General features: G+C 43.7%; 1 protein-coding gene across 3 annotated transcripts in view; it reads left to right on the forward strand.

The window, feature by feature from the left end:
- vac14 (vac14 homolog (S. cerevisiae)) overlaps positions 1-17,497 on the forward strand; it is a 413,902-nt gene that overhangs the window by 151,055 nt on the left and 245,350 nt on the right. The window lies entirely within an intron of this gene.

Consider the following 17,497-nt stretch of genomic DNA (forward strand, 5'->3'; position numbering starts at 1 on the left):
CCAATTATGTTTTCCAATTAAGGGGCAATTTAGCGTGGCCAATCCACCTACTCTGCACATTTTTTTGGATTGTGGGAGCGAAACCCACGCAGACACGGGGAGAATGTGCAAACTCCACACGGACAGTGACCCAGAGCCGGGATCGAACCTGGGACCTCAGCGCCGTGAGGCGGTTGTGCTAACCACTAGGCCACCGTGCTGCCCTTCTATTCTATTCTATTCTATAAGCGCCTGCTGGAAACCCTGCCCTGTGGTTTCCTTGGGTACCAATGTTTCCTATGCAAGTTAGTTTCTAGGTCCCATGACCATGAGTTCAATGCATGTTGATTCAGCTGCATGCGTCTCTGCATACAAAGACAGTTTGGTCAGTTTTTCGAGTTTGACCCGTTGTCCAATATTTGTCCCTCAATTGATACCATGCTTCCTGGTGTCTAACCTTAAAATAACGGCACCTCATTCTCCTCCTATAACTCGAGTAACCTATCCACCTTGATGCAATTTTATTTCCTTCATTATTTTTGAGAAGCAATAATTGACTTGAGCAATGTAAGAAATATTTTTTTCACCTCCCTGAGGCTTATGGTAGTCATTCTGAAGAACTGGTTATATGAATGCAGCTGAATCAAACCTCAGCTTCTAATTTTGGAGTTGAACCTATGACAGTATAATCTTTTCCCCATTTCAATTAGTGAGCTCATAGGGAAAGATCTGTTGGGCAAAAGTGCTGACAATACAACTGATTAAACTTGAAGGTGACTCACTCCAGTCTCAGTCAAGATTCTTAAACTTGAACGAAGTCAATTATGCAGGTATGAGGGGAAAGAAGTACGGCAATAATAGCTTCATTGAAAACCTGGAGGCAGTTTCGCCAACACTTCGGGTTGGGGGCAGCGTCAAGGGAAATGCCAATTTGGGGGGACCACAGATTTGAGCCAGGGAAGTGGGATGGAAGTTTTCAGAAATGGGAAGAGAAGGGGATTAAGGCGCTAAAAGATTTGTTTCTCAGGGGTCGGTTTTCAGGATTGAGGGAGCTGGAAGCGAAGTATGGGCTGGAGCTGGGAGAAATGTTTAGATACATGCAGGATCGAGATTTTGCCAGGAAGGAGATAGAGTTTCCCGGAGGAACCGGCCTCCACATTGCTGGAGGAGGTGCTGACGACAAGGAGACTGGAGAAGGGGGTAGTGTCAGTGGTGTACGGAGCTATTTTGGAAGAGGATAAGGCACCACTGGAAGGGATCAAAGCAAAGTTGGAGGAAGAGTTGGGAGAGACTCCGGAGAGTAAATGCCTCCACCTCATGTGCGAGGTTGGGGCTGATACAGCTGAAGGTGGTATACAGTACACAGAGCACACCTCACGAGGGCGAGGATGAGCCGATTCTTTGAAGGAGTAGAAGATGTATGTGAGCATTGCGGGGGGGGGGGGGGGGGGGGGGGGTGGGGGGTGTTCATATGTTTTGGTCCTGTCTAAAGCTAGAGGAGGACTGGAAGGAGGTTTTTAGGGTAATTTCTAAGATGGTGCACGTGAAACTGGACCCGGGTCCCTGGGAGGCCATATTCGGGGTGTCGGACCAGCCAGGATTGGGAACGAGTGCGTGAGAAGGTTAAGTTCGAACTGAGGGGAAGCTCGGAGGGGTTCTACAAGTCATGGGCATTATTTATTGTGCACTTTCAAGAACTGGATAACATTGAACATTAGTTGGGGGGATGGGTGAGAGGGTTGGGGGGGGGGGGGGGGGTTGTGTATATTAAGGGTGACTATGGGTATTCCCTGATTCCTTTTTTGTCATTTGTTTATGTAAACATGCGGGCTGATGTTTGGGGGTTGGTGGGAGGATGGGATCGTTGTTATTGTTATGGGGATTGACATATCGTTGCTGATTATTGTTTATTGTTGGTGGGTGTAAATTCAGGAGAAAATGTGTAAAAGGAGGAGAATAAAAATATTTTTTTTAACAAAAGGTATGAGGGGAGAGCTAGTTTAGGCTGATTGGGTAAGTAGACTAAAAGGTCTGGCAAGAAATAAACAGTAGGAAACACGAAAGGAAACAATTTAAAACATTTGACAAAATACATTCATTCAAATCAAAAAAACTCAGCAAGATCCATCTATGGCTTACCAGGACATTAAGGTTAATATTTGGCAGTATGTGCTTGTTTCAGATTCCAACATTCTCAGTATTTTGCTTATGAAAAAGCAAAATTAAAAGGTGAGGTTTATAATGTGACAAAGAATAGTAGTAAGTGTGAGGCAGCATGGTGGTGCAGTGGTTGGCAATGCTGCTTCACTGTGTCGAGGTCCCAGGTCCAATCCCGGCCCTGGGTCAATGTCCGTGTGGAGTTTGCACGGGTTTCGCCCCCGCAACCCAAATATGTGCAGGTAGGTGGATTGGCCACACTAAATTGCCCCTTAATTGGAAAAAATGAATTGTGTACTCTCCAATTATTTTTTTAAAAGTCTGAGGATTGGAAGTGCTTTAGAAACCAGCAAAGGGCCATGCAAAAATTGATTAAAAGGGGAAAAATACCAGAATATGAGAGCAAATTAGCCAGGAATGTAAAAAGAGATTGCAAGAGTTTTTACAAGTATATAAGCAGCAGAATAGCAAAAGTAAATGTTGGTGCCTTACAGTCACAGACCAGAGAAATTACCACAGAAATGCACTGTGTAGAAGAGGCCCTTCGGCCCATCGAGTCTGCACCGACGCATGAAAAACACCTGACCTATCTACTTAATCCCATTTGCCAGCACTTGGTCCCTAGCCTTGAATGTTATAACGTGCCAAGTGCTCATCCAAGTACTTTATAAAGGATATGAGTCAACCCACCCCTATCACCCTCCCAGGCAGTGCATTTCAAATCATCTTCATCCTCTGGGTAAAAAGTTTTTTCCTCCTATCCCTCATCATGAACTTGTGTCTCCTTGTGATGGGGCCTCGGCTATATGCAATCTATGTTGATATGACTTGCACAAGAGTTGCTGAGTATACCACAATAAGTGGAACTGTAAGCTGTAAGAAGCATGAAAAGAGAATTCAAGGCGATATCGGCAGGTAAAGTGATAGAAAGGTAAAGCATGTGAGTATAGAGTCTGAGTTTATTTCCTTCAGTAGGAAGAATAAAACAGCAGAATATTTTTAAAAGGTGTGAAATTTGTAAATGTTGATGTTCAGAGGGATTGGGTGTACTCATGCAAGAAACGCAAATGGTTAACATGCTGGTATAACAAACAATTAGCAATGCAAATTGCATGGTGGCCTTTATTGCAGGGGATTGGAGTACAAGGGCACAGTAGCACCGCGGCTAGCATTGTTGCTTCACAGCTCCAGGGTCCCAGGTTCAATTCCCAGTTTGGGTCACTGTCTGTGCGGAGTCTGCACGTTCTCCCCCTATCTGCGTGGGTTTCTTCCATGTGCTCCGGTTTCCTCCCACAAGTCCCAAAAGACAAGCTTGTTGGGTGAATTGGACATTCTGAATTCTCCCTCAGCGTTCCCAAACATGCAGCATAGTGTGGCGACTAGGGTATTTTCACAGTAACTTAATTGCGGTGTTAATGTAGGCCTACTTGTGACACTAATAATAATAATTATTATTAAAAAGAATAAAGAAGTATTGCCACAGTTGTACAGGGCTTTGGTGAGACCACACTCTGGAGTATGTGTGTAGTTTTGGTTTCCATATTTAAAGGACTATTTGCTTGCATTGGTGGAACTGCAGCAAAGCTTCACCAGGTTGGTCCCTGAGATGAGAGAGTTGTCCTATGATGAGAGGCTTCAGCATATTGGACCTATAATGTCTGGAATTTAGAAGAATGGGGTGTGATCTCATTGAAAGATGCTGATGCAGCCTCATAGATTAGACATATGGGTTGTTCCCCTATTGGTGAATCTTGAACACGGGGACAGTCTCTGGCTAAGGGCCTGATCATTTAGGGCCAGGTTGAGGAGAAATTTCTTCACTTCAAGGGCTGGGAATCTTTGAAATTTTCCATCCTGGCGTGTTGTGGATGTTCCATCGTTGAATAGATTTAAGGCTGACATTTTTGAATCGGGGTGAAGAGTGTGCGCAAAAATGGAATTAAGGTCAATGAACGGCCGTGATTTTATTGAAAGCTAAGGTTATGGTTTACCACGCAACTATAATCCCAGTACTTCTACATGTCTCAAAGACTGACAGCGGGCACCACAAAACATTGGAAAAGTACCACAAGAGGTGCCTTCGCAAGATCCCCCAAATTCAGTGGCAAGAAAGGCATGCTCTCCCAAGCTGTGTCCCCAGCATCAATTATGTCAAAGCAACTTTCTGCTCCGAACTCGGTCAGGAAAGGAGACTCCCAGGAGGACTGCGGAAACGCATCGAGGCTAGGAACATGGGGACAGGAGTACGCCATTCAGCCCCTCAAGCCTACTCTGCCATTCAATGAGATATTGGCTGTTCTGTGGCCTAACATCATACATGCTTTTGACCCATATCCCTTAATACCTTTGCTCAACACAAATTTATCGATCTCTGATTTAAAATTAACAACTGATCTGACATCAGTTGCCATTTGTGAAAGAGAATTTCGAATCTCTACCACCCTTTGTGTGTAGAAATGCTTCCAATATATCTCTAAATGGTCTGGCCCTAATTCTTAGACTATGCCCCCTGGTTCTAGACTCTCCAACCAGTGGAAACAGTTATTGTCTTTTCCTATTAATATCTTGAAGACTTCGATCAGATCATCCCTTAACCTTCTAAATTCTAGAGAAAACAAACCTCATTTTTATGATCTCTCCTTATAACTTAACCCCTGAAGGCCAGGTAGCATTGTTGTAAACCTATGTTGCATTCCCTCCCAAGGCCAAAATATCCTTCCTAAGATGTGCCCAGATCTGCCTCCAGTACTCCAAGTGGGTTTTGTCAAGCTGTAGCATAACTTTCTGCATCCTTATACTCCAATTCTCTAGCTATAAAGGCCAGCGTTCTTTTTGCCGCCTTGATTATTTTCTGCCCTTGTACGTGACATTTTAAAGATCTATGCACATGAACCCCTAGGTCTCTTTGGACATCCACTGAACTCTGCTTGCTACCATCTGGAAAGTACCCTGATCTCACCTTTTTTGGTCCAAAATGGAAAACCTTGTTTACATTGAAATCCATCTGCCATAGTTTTACCCATTCACCAAGCCCATCAATATCCCTTTGTAATTTTATGCTGTCATCTATACTGTCCACAATGCCACCCAACTTTGTGTCATCAGCAAATTTGGATATATGACTTGCTATGTCATTATCCAAGTTGTGACTAAATAATGTGAATAATTGAGGCCTAAACTTCTGTGGGACAGCACTAGTCACAGCCTGTCAATTTGAGTACCTACCCATTATCCCTCCTTTCTGTCGCTTGCCATTCAATCAATTTCCTAACCATGTCAAAAATATGCCCTCAACTCCATGGGCTTCTACCTTAGTTAACAGTCTCGTATGTCGGACTAAGTCAAATGATTTCTGGAAGTTCATATAAACAGCATCCATCAACATTCCCCTGTCCACCACTTCAGTCACCTCCTCAAAAAATTAAATGATGTTTGTCAGGTGTGTCACCTTCCTGTCATGAATCCAAGCTGATTCTCACTGATTAATTGAAAATTTTTGAGGTCTTCAGTTATCCTGTCCTTTAATAGTCTGCAACAATTTTCCCACCACAGATGTTAGGCCAACTGATCTGTAATTCCCTGCTTTTCCTCCTTACCATTTTTAAAAAGTGGAGTGACATGAGCAATTTTCCAATCCAGAGGGAGCATACATGGATCTAGAGAACTCTGAAAGATTATAATTAGGGCATCTACAATGTGCACCCCTACTTCCTTAAACACCCTCGGATGGAAACAGTCAGGTCCTGCAGATTTGTCACTCTTTAGTTTCATTAATTTCCTCATTATCAATGTTTTACTTACGTTAATTTTATTTAGTCCCTATCCCAGATCCACAATTAATGTCCTCGAGACTTCCGGCAAGCCTTCTTCCTTTTCTACTGTAAATACTGAGACAAAGTAATTATTCAACATGTCTGCTATTTCCCCATAGCATTGACAATATCCCCACTTTCAGTCTTTAAAGGGCCAACATTGCTCCTGACCATCTGCTTTCCCTTTATGTAACTGTAAAACTTCTTAGAAAGTTTCCTGTCATAATCCTTTTTAGAAGCTCTTATAAGCTGCTTTGTGGCCCTTTGCTGGTCTTTCTTTTTCCCATTGGGTAGGATCTGTGCTCTTTTTTACATTTTTGTAAGCCTTATCTCTCAGTTTTATGCTGTCCCTTATCTCTTTCTCTGTCCATAGCTGTTTTTTCTGTGAATGGAGCTTTTCCCTCTCAGCGGTATAAACTGGTTTTGCATTGCATTAATGTTTCCTTAAACATCTTTCACTGTTCTTCAGTCATTTTACCCATTAGCAGATTTTCCCAATTTTATGTGCAAAGTCTCTGTCTCATCTCACTAAAGTTGGCCGTACCTAAATCTAAAATTCTAATAGCTGATTTGTGCCTTTCACTTTCAAACATTACATTGAGCACAATCATGTTATGATCACTATATGATAAATGTTCAGGTTACTAATTAAATCCGGTTCACTACTGATTACTAAATCCAATATTGTTGTTCCCCTTGGTGCACCCAGAACATATTGAGTAGGAAATTATCTCAGACACGCTCCAGAAATTCACTACCTTTAGGAAAGATGCTAGACTGCCTTTCCAAATCCATGTTAAAGTTAAAATACTTTGCCCTTGCGACACACTTGCCTAATTTTTGCAATGATACGATCTAGCACTTCCAAGCTGCTAGCAGGGGGGCTATACACAACATCTATTACAGTTTTGGATCCTTTATTATTCCTCAGTTCCACCCACAAGGTCTTCACTGGATACTTTCCACTCATTATATCCTCATGGCACACACAAGCACATGCACCGACTTCATCGGGAGTCAAGGTATATGGGAGAGCACACAACCTTTAAGCAATCATCTGCCTGACCATTCGAGTGCATGTGGCAGTGTCTGCAGTTTGCGCATTGGACTTCTCCGCTATCTCAGAACCAATCGAATTGGAGTGGAAGTAAGTCATCCTCGATCCCATGGAACAGCTTTGAGAGAAAGATGGAACAGGTTTAAAGGGTTGTGTGGTTTACACCCCCTACTTATTTTCTGATGTTCTTAAGCATTTATGGTGAGTGGATAATGATCTGCTCCCAGGTCAGTTAAAGCTGACAAGTTGTCTCATCTACACCCCCAATCCTATCTGTAGAGATCTTTGTCCTTCTAGGGAAACCAGGTGAAATTAGTAATTTTATGATGTGGATCATGGCCTCAAATTGAGGAGCTGTTGTTTTGTGCTGCCACCAAAGTAACCCTCAGTGAAACTTTGGACTAGGCACAGACTTGTCTAAGCTGGATTACCACAGACTTTACAGTAATAAAATATCACTGCCTCCTGACCGTTCATAATATGTCTTGCTGAGGCCACAGCTTATCATGAGCTAATTAATCAAATTATTTTATTGCTAGGAGGAATCTGAGTAAGTACATGAGGATACATTTAGTTCAAATTGATATAACCTTCACTTCATTAGATAATGTGATTTGTTTTAAGCACTGTGCTTTATAACAGTATGTTATATATCTTCCAGCCTTGACGTCTTTCTCTGTTGACTCACATGATGCTGCCCGCCTGAACATCACTGATCTGTTATGACTGATTAATCAAAGTGTTTGCTGGTTTAGATGTGTAGGATTTTTTTTTAAAAAGCCTTTTGTACGTATTTATATGAATTGAATGCTCGTATTCAGTTTACCTTTAGTCCTCTTGTACAGGGTATGAGGTTTAGGTCAATAGGCACAATTCACCTTTCATGGCATCACAGTATTGAGCCACATATTTAGTGGCTACATTAAGAATACACAGACTTGGGGATTAGCTAGTGGGACGTTGGCAAAGATCCACTTCTGAATTTGTGTAGGGCTCATGGTTGGATGTAAGGGAGCTCAAAAGTTCCGTGGAGGTATCACAATTTTTGTTCATTTATAGGATGAGGGCGTTGCCGGCCAGACCAGCATTTTTTGCCCATCCCGAGTTGACCTTGAGAAGGTGGCGGTGAGCTGCCTTCTTGAACCATGGCGGTGCATGTGGTTTAGGAACACCCACAGTGCTGTTGGGAGGGAGTTCCAGGATTTTGACTCAGCGACAGTGAAGGAACGGTGATATATTTTCCAGTCAGGGTGGTGAGTGACTTGGAGGGGAACCTCCAGTTGATTTTGAGAATGATGCTATCCAATATAGATGCTGAGTAAATGGCATGTTTTGCAATTCTGACTTCTCATCGAGGTAAATGATGTGTGCACAGGGCTAACTGCAGTTTCCAAAATAACTATTGGCACAATCGCAAGTTCCATTTCACCATTTTTGCCTTTGGGACTTTCTAAAGCATGACTGATTTCGGATTCAGTTTCTTCAGTCACTTAAAGAATTTCCATCCTGCAAGGTGGCACTGACACAGATTGCTAACACGCAGGTGTTCTATCCCATCTGCCCCAATGGATGGAACTAATCAACCACCAGCTGAAATTGCTGACTCACTGAAATGGAGCCTGGAGCCTTGATCTCAATGCTCCAAGTGTTGGTGACTTGTATGAAGTAGCTGAAGCTGCTCAGATTGACCTATTTACTAAATGCATCTTCCCAAACTTATGAACCAGGTTTTGTCCACTTTAGTGAGTACTGACCCTTCAACACAATTGATGTACTGGGTCTCTGATCTCCTACCTAACCTGTTGGGTAGTTAGAGAACGTATTAAGGCAAGACTAGAAAGCAAAAGACAATCTCCTATTCCAAATGGGATACAAAGCACTGGCGAAAGTGCAAAAAAGATTGTAAGACTGATAGCAGGACAGAAAGGGTACAACTATCAAAGATTGAGAAGACTAAAGTTATTTTGGCAAAGACTCAAAGACTGGAGAGACAACCTAATGACGGTCTTTAACAGGACTTGATAAAGAATGTTGTGTATGTGTATGGCTGTTCAGCAGCCTTGAAGATACTACATTGACCTTAGTCCATATCACCAATAAATCTAAGGAATTCAAGAAAAACTTCTACTATATTCAAGACTGGTTAGAATGTGAAACTCGCAACTATAAAAAGTGGTTAATGTAAATTGAGAACTTCAGTTGGATTTGCACATGTGGGAGAAAGGTATAGACGGTTAGATTGATGAGATTAGATGAAGTAAGGTGGAGCATTAACATCACAGACCAGTTCGGCTGAATGGTTTGTTTCTGTTCTACAAATTCTACGTGATCGAAAGAACCTGTGAACAATCCCAGGACTAAAGCCGTGGCAATCCATCTTAAAATGAGCAGCAATGACCTGCCCCACACTGTGACATGTCCACTGCTTTCTCCCCCCTCTGACCTTCCACGCACGCTCCGGCATATTCATAACAAAGCATGCTCATAACATGGCAAGAGGAAAAGCTAGCATTTATATTGAATCCTTAGTATGGCCCCAAGCATTTGACTGCTGATTAGCACTTTCTGAACTCCAACCATTGCTATTATGGAGGCAAAGGTGACAGTAAATTTGTGCCCAGGGCGCCTCAAACAACAATAAGGTCAATGAGCACTTGTGTTTGTGATATTAGCGGAGGGATAAATATTTGCCAGGACACTGAGGGGCACTTTCCTGCTGTTCTTTGAGTGGTGTCAATTAATCTTTAGTGCCCTCCTGAGGGGGCAGACAGGGCCTCCATTTAATGTGCTTTCCAAAAGAGTTTGTTGATGGTCAGAATCTTGCCATTATGAAGTGACAGCAACTTTTTGTAGGGGTGTCACTTGTTCTAACGTTATGTATGCCACTGGTATAAACCATTCAGGAAGGGAGTGATCAGACCCATCTTGACTCTGTGGGAACATTTAGTGCATAACCAAGTTGCACAAATGGATTGAATTTTAATTTCATCTCCCATGCAAAAACAGTATCAATTTCCTAACTCAGTTGGAGCTGATTACATAGTTAATAACATTGTTAATTTATTAAATCCTTCCATCACTGAGCGCAGCCTACAAGCCGATGTTTTTGTAGATCATCAAATAATGGGCCGTGTGCAGATGAAGAGGTCATGGGATCATATCCATATCGTGCAGACGGAGGCCATTCGGCCCATCATGTCTGCACTGACCCTCTGAAAGAGCACTCTATCTAGGCCTACTCCCCCACCCTAAACCCATAACCCTGCGCATTGATCATGACCAATCCACCTAACCTGAAAACCGGTACACCCGTGTAATCCCATGCAGACACTGGGAGAATGTGAAAACTCCACATGCACAGTCACCCAAGGCTGGAATCAAATCTAGTTCCCTGGCTCTGTGAGGCAGCACTGCCAGCCGCTGTGCCACCCTTCTGCAATGTGGTTTAATGCAATGTGTGGCTGGACTTATCCAAGCACATACACAGGCGTATGCCATGCAGGAATTACTCTCTTTACGAAAGAGAGGGTCTTTGGTGTCATCATTTATGACACACCCGAAGGTTCATGACCAGTGCCCTGAGAATGTTGAGAAAGCAAAGTTGTTGGGGTATATAGACATGATAATCAAATACAGTAGAATTTTTCTTTACTCTTTACAAGACAAGGTTATGATGGCACAGTGGTTGGCAATGCTGCCTCACAGCACCAGGGACCTGGGTTCAATGCGTGGGTTTTCTCCGGTGCTCTGATTTCCTCCCACAGTTTAAACATATGCACGTTAGGTGGAGTGACCATTCTAAATTACCCCTTGGTGCCCCAAAAGGTTAGGTGGTGTTACGGGGATAAGGCGGGGGTGCTCTTTCGGGGGGTCGGTGCAGATACAATGGGCCGAATGGCTCCTTCTGCAATGTAGGGATTCCATGACCACGTTATGAAATATCTAGGATACTGTACCCAGTTTTGGTAACCCCCCACTTCCCGGCCCAACTTGACACCTAATGGTTGCAGAGGCCCTGCCTTTTATACGTGCTTGTGCGTACCATGGTACAGATGGAACATCCCATGGAAACCTAGTCCAACAACATGCTCTGCTGAATGTAGAGAGAGGAAGCATCAGAAACTCTGACTCAGCCACAGGAACCTGTTCAATACTGGCAATTTTGTGGACATGACACTGATGTATCAAGTTGAAATCCTAGGTTACTGCAAGTTGTTAAATCGCACACTTCTATTGACGTTAGTTTTTTTTAAGAAGGGATACTAGGTCTAATTATTTGGTCAAATAAAGCCACATTCAAGACAAACTGCGTTGTGCTTTCATTGGTTACGAATAGACTACAATGTAATGTATCTGCTCTGAATTTCAAATATGTAAGCAAATGGCTTCTCAACAAACAGAAACAGAGCTACCACTAGGGGTCCTTTCAGAGCCAAACCTTTGATAGAAAAGATGTAGTTGGATGTTTTTGAGACTGGGAGAGTGGAATCGGGATCCCTGTTTGTGGGGGGGGGGGGGTGGGGGACAAAACGAGAATCCTTCTGTTTGGTGTCAGTGGTTAATGTGTGAGAATTATAGATGAAGAGTGTACAGATTGCTGGGCGGTTTAACAGTTGTTGAAGTGCCATTTCATTACCCTCTTCGTCTGTGTCAAATAGATCTGACTGTAAAAATGGCAGGACAAATGATTTGTTTTATTGTGACTAATTAAGTAGGTGATGGTATTATGAGGCAGCCGGTGTGGGTGAGAGCACTCGAGGCAGCCTCTGTAACAGCTTGCCTTATTTTGAAAACTCCTCTGCTTCTGTAATCATTTCACCCACGTCACCTAGAACAGTGATTTGTTGTGGAATGGAGGCAATGCAGAGAGGCACAGATGAACAATCTGGAGGCACAAGTTCAAATCCCGCCTCTGCAGAAATTTAAATTTGGGAAGCAAAATAAATCTGGATAAAAACTTGGTACTGGTAATGGCGACCAGATTGTCAGTGAAAACTTATTTTGTTCCTAATGTCCTGCAGGGAAGGAAATCCTCTGCCTTGCTCTAATACATGACTCCAGACCCACAGTCTTAACTACCTTCTGAAATGACGTAGCAAGCTGCTCTTTTGTCAAAAAGGTGATTCACCACCACCTCCTCGAGGACGATTTGAGGTGGGCAATAAATGCTGGCCGTGTCAGCAACACCCACAACCCATGACTATTTTTTTTTTTCAACCGCAATATTCAATAAGTGGACAGGTATTGATGTTTATTCTGGATTGGGCAGTGAAGTGCAAGCATGAAATATTTTGTTTATTTTATGCAAACTTGGATTTTGCTGCCTCTATGTGAAAGAGACTTTAAAAAAAGACTTGCATTTATATAATACCTTTCATGACCTGAGGGTGTACCCCAGTACTTTTCAGCCAATAAAGTACTTGGCACGGTAGCACCGTTTGGAGCAGTTCAGGGACATGCTTATAGAAAGGAAGTTCACTGGTTTTGAGGAGTGGGTGGGCAAGTTCCAGCATCCAAGAACTCATCTGTTTGAGTGTAATCAGGTGTATAACCTTTTGCACAAGGAGATTCCTTCTTTCTCCTTGGCACCCTCGCCCTCGTTTATGGATAGCGTTCTTTCAATGATTGAGCTGGGGGAATGGACGATATTGAATATTTATAGTAGGCTTGTGTCAGTGGAGCAAGCTCCATTGGGTGAGGTTAAATGGAAGTGGGAGAGGGAGCTGGGTCAGGCTTTTTGCGGGGAGGTGGGGTGGGGGTGGAGTGGAGTGAGGATCTGGACAGAGTTAACTACACCTCCTTGTGTGCTAGGCTCAGCTTGATTCAATTCGAGGTGGTGCATAGAACACATCTGACCAGGGCATGGATGGGTGGGTTCCAGGTAAAGGATAGGTGCGAGAGTTGTTCGCGGGGTCCGGCGAATCACCCGCCTATCTTCTGGTCTTGTCCTAAACTTGTGAGCTTTTGAGTCTCCTCGGCACCATGACAGGGATTCTTGGGATTGAATTGGAGCCTTGCCCTTTGGTGGCTATCTTTGGGGTCCTGGACTCGCCAGAACTGCAGACAGGGGCGAAGCCGGATGCCCTTGCCTTCGTCTCACTAATAGCCCAAAGTCGAGTCCTGCTTGGGTGGAGCACTCCGGTTCCACCCAGTGCATCGTGTTGGGTAAGTGACCTTATGGAGTTTTTGCACTCAGAAAAGGTAAAGTACATCATGAGGGGTTCGGCCGAGGGTTCTATTCGAGGAAGCAGCCTTTTATTTTTTATTTCAGGGAGCTGGTCGCGTCAGATGTTAAGGGGGGGGTTTCGGGATTTGTTTTGGGTTTTGTCTTTGTTGGTTTTACTTGTGGGTGGGGGGGGGGGGGGAGAGAGAGAGGAGAAGGTAGTTAAGTCTAGAATTGTAATTGTATTTGTTGTGATGAGACGGTTGCGCACCTTGTGGAATATGCCTTTGCAAAGACCGTCTGGAGCGAGATGCAGTTGAGCAGCTCTGACGCAGAATGTTGTGCTCTATGGGCTGTTTCCAGGGACGCACAATGGGACAAACATCAACTGTTGCTGGGAGATCATCAACTCGGTGGATGTTGTTCTTCAGCCTGCCCGAAACCTGTTTATCTTCCAGTGCAAAGAATTGTCCTCAACCTAGTGTTGCAGTTTGGCACATTCCAAAGTCCAGGACCATATGCTGAGGGATGCACTCAAGCTTGCGGCAGCCGCTGCCCAGGTGCAATGGGGAAAGGCCACTGTGTAAGGCCTTTCAGCTAATGTACATCGAGGGACTGGAAACTGTGCAAGGTCCCCATTGGGCTGTGTGCTTAACCCTAACTGTATACAACTGTATTGATGCAGTGCAGAGTACAACATCACCGATGTACATAGTTCAAACAGAATTGTACTGTCTGTAATGAAAATATTGAAATATTTGCAATGTTCTCATTACCGAATTGAAGCATTTCTGATCTCTGGGGAAAATGTGAATATCATTGCACTTTTCTGTTGTGACAATTTGAAATGTTTTGTAATGTTTCTTTCAGATATTTTATGAATAAAGTATATTTTTGCAACAAAAAAGACTTCACTTTGACATGTTCTTCGTAATGTTGAAATACAGACACTGTTGTATCGGCAAATCCAGCGGTTAACTCTATCAGCAAAGTCCAGGAAGAATGAAAGATCAATCATTTTTTCATGTTCGATTGTTTGAGGGAGGAATTTTGACTGCAACCCCAAGAGAAGCCCCTGTTCTTTGTGGTTTACTGCCATGGGATCATACTTTTCCATCTGAAACTCTGAAACAGGGAAACTAATCTCTGTTTAACACCCAATCCAAAAGATAGCACCCGTGACATTGCAGCATTCCGTCAGCACTGCACGTAATTGCCTGCCAAGGTTAATTGAGATTATATTGCAATGGCACTGATCTAATAGCCCAGAGGGGGTGGGTTCAGGTCTATCAGAATTAAATTTATTTCATATAAATTCATAGAATCCATAAAATTGCTACAGTGCAGAAGGAGGCCATTCGGTCTGTCGAGTCTGCACTGACCCTCTAAAAGAGCACCCTATCCCCATAACCTTGCCTAATCTGAACATCTTTGGAAACTATGGGGCTATTATTTTTAGCATAGTCAATCCACCTGACCTGCACATCTTTGGACTGTGGGAGGCAACCAGAGCACCCGGAGGAAATCCACGCAGACACTGGGAGAATATGCAAACTCCACACAGACAGTCACCCATGGTCGAAATCAAACCTAAGTCCCCGGCACTCTGAGGCTGCAGTGTTAACCACTGTGCCACCGTGGCGGCCAATGTTTTAAGTGGATGATAAAGGGCTGCGGAGAGAGTGTGGGGATGTTTCGACTGCTTTTTGCAAAGAGCTTGTACAGACATCATAAACTTCATGGTTGTCTGCTGAGCTATAAACATTTGTGGTTTTGTGTGTGTTTTAAGCCTAGATCAGCAAATTTGTCTCTTCTACATTGAGACTACCACCAGAGGGAACCAAGCTAGCATTTGTGCGTATCCTTCTGTTAAAGAATGAGATAGAAATTATACTTCACATTTCTAATTGGCTAATTAGTAAAATGTTTTGTGAGGAAATGTGCCTTGCATCTTGAGTAATGCTCAGCAACAATTTATTGTTCAAAGGCCCTTCTTGGAGCATTATAAAGCAAAATCTGACACCAAGCTACAGCGACATATTGATGACTAAAACCTTGGCTAAAGAAAAAGATTTTAAGGACTTTCTTAAAGGAGGAAAGCAAGGAGGAAGGAGCAGGGGATGTTGGAGTGGGAATTCCAAAACTTGGGGCATTGGCAGCTGAAGGCATAGCCACAGATGATGGAGAGATGAAAATCGGATGTTCAAGTTGCTGGGATTAGAAGAGTACAGCTGGCTTGGAGGAATGTGAAGCTGGAGGAGATTACAAAGATGAGTGGCGAAAAATTGCAAAGGCATGGGAGATAACAGCATCTCGACAATAGTACTGAAGACTTCTGCTCCAGAACGAGCTGCATCCATTGCCAAGCTGGTCTAGTATAGCATTGGCATCTACCCAACAACGTGGAGAATCGCCCAAGTATATCCTATCATGTCCTGTCCACAAAAAGCAGGACAAATCCAATTGCTGGCCCATCTGCATCCCCTCGATCGTCAGCAAGACATGGAAAGTGTCCTCAACAGAGATATCAAGCGAAGTTTACTCAACAATAGCCTGCTCACTGGTCAGTTTGGGTTCAGCAAGGACCACTCAGCTCCTGACCTCATTACAATCTTGATCCAACATGAAAAGAGCTGAATTCCAGGAATGAAACCAAGAGTGAATGGCCTTGATATCAAGGCAGCATTTGACTAAGTGTGGCATCAAGGAACCCTAGCAAGCTTGAAATTATTAGATGTCATGGGAAACTCTCCACTGGTTGGAATCATACCAAGCACAAAGGAAGATGGGTCTTGGAGATCAATCACCTCAGTCCCAGGACGTTGCTGCAGAGTTCCTTAGGGCACTGTCCTCGACCCAACCATCTTCAGTTGCTTCATCAATGACCATCTCTCCATCATAAGATCAAAATTGGAGATGTTTGCTGATGATTGCGAAATGTTCAGTCCTGTTTGTGACTCCTCAGATATAGGAACAGTCTTTGCCAATATGTAGCAAGACTTGAACAATGTCCAGGCTTGGACTGACAAGTGGCAAGTTACATTTGCCAGACAATGACGACCTCCAACAGGAGGGAATCCAACAATCTCCCCTTGACATTCAGTGACATTACTGTCGCTGAATTCCCCCCCCCCCCCCCCCCCCTCCACAAATCAATGTTCTGGAGGTTACTATTGACCAGAAACTGAACTGGACCAGCCATATAAATGCAGTGGCGACTAGAGCAGGCCAGAGGCTGGAAATTCTGTGGTGAGTAACTCACCTCCTGACTTCCTGAAGCCTGTCACCATCTACAAGGCACAAGTCAGCAGTGTGATAGAATAGTCTCCACTTGCCTGGATGAGTACTACTCCAACAACACCATCCAGGATAAAGCAGCCTGCTTGATTGCATCCCATCCACGAACACTCACTCCCTCCACTAATGATGCACACTGGCAGCCATGTGTTACATCTACAGGATGCGCTGCAGCAAGTCACCAAGGCACATTCAGCACCTTCCAACTTGTGACCTCTATCACCTCTAAGGACAAGGGCAACAGATATATGGGAACATCACCATCTGTAAGTTCCCCATCCCCAACCACTCACTATCCTGACTTGGGCTCGCTGAGTTCAAATCCTGGGACTTCCTGACAGCACTGTGGGTGTACCTCCATCACATGGACAGCAGCAGTTCAAGAAATCAGCTCACCACCACCTTCTTGTGGGCAATGCTGGGACACCCACATCCCATGGAAGGACTTTGTTTTTTAAAAAAGGGCTGTGGAGGGATTTGAAAACAAGGATGAGAATTTGAAAATTGAGGTGTTGCTGAAGTAGGAGCCAATGTCGTTCAGCAAGCACAGGGGTGACCAATGAATTAACTTTGTGCAAGTTAGGACACATGCAGTAGAGTTTTGAATGACCTCAAGCTTACGGAGAGTGGACTTTGGTGACCCCGGAGTGCATGAGAATAAATAGGTCTGAGTGACAAGGGAATGGGTGAGGGAATTAGCATTGGATTGTGTTGTATTTGGACAGTACTACATGGCTGGAAATAGTCAGTCATGATGATGGCATGGTCGGAGTGTGGTCAGAAGCTCATCGCAGGGTCACATGGAACACCAAACAACAATCTGGTTGAATCGGTGTTGCCAAAAAGTCACTAATTTTATGCCTTTAAATTTTGTTTCCTCCCCCCACTCCCAAGCTTTTGTTTCTCAGGTTTTCCCCCTCCAGAACTTACAAAAGAATGTTGATTATATCAATTGTTTCACTCCAGAGACCCTTGTAGCTAATGATTTTCACATGTTTCAGGGTTATAGTCAGGGTTATCCATGTGTTTCTT

The sequence above is a fragment of the Scyliorhinus canicula genome, chromosome 9, assembly GCF_902713615.1.
Source record: "Scyliorhinus canicula chromosome 9, sScyCan1.1, whole genome shotgun sequence".
Lineage (NCBI taxonomy): Eukaryota > Metazoa > Chordata > Chondrichthyes > Carcharhiniformes > Scyliorhinidae > Scyliorhinus > Scyliorhinus canicula.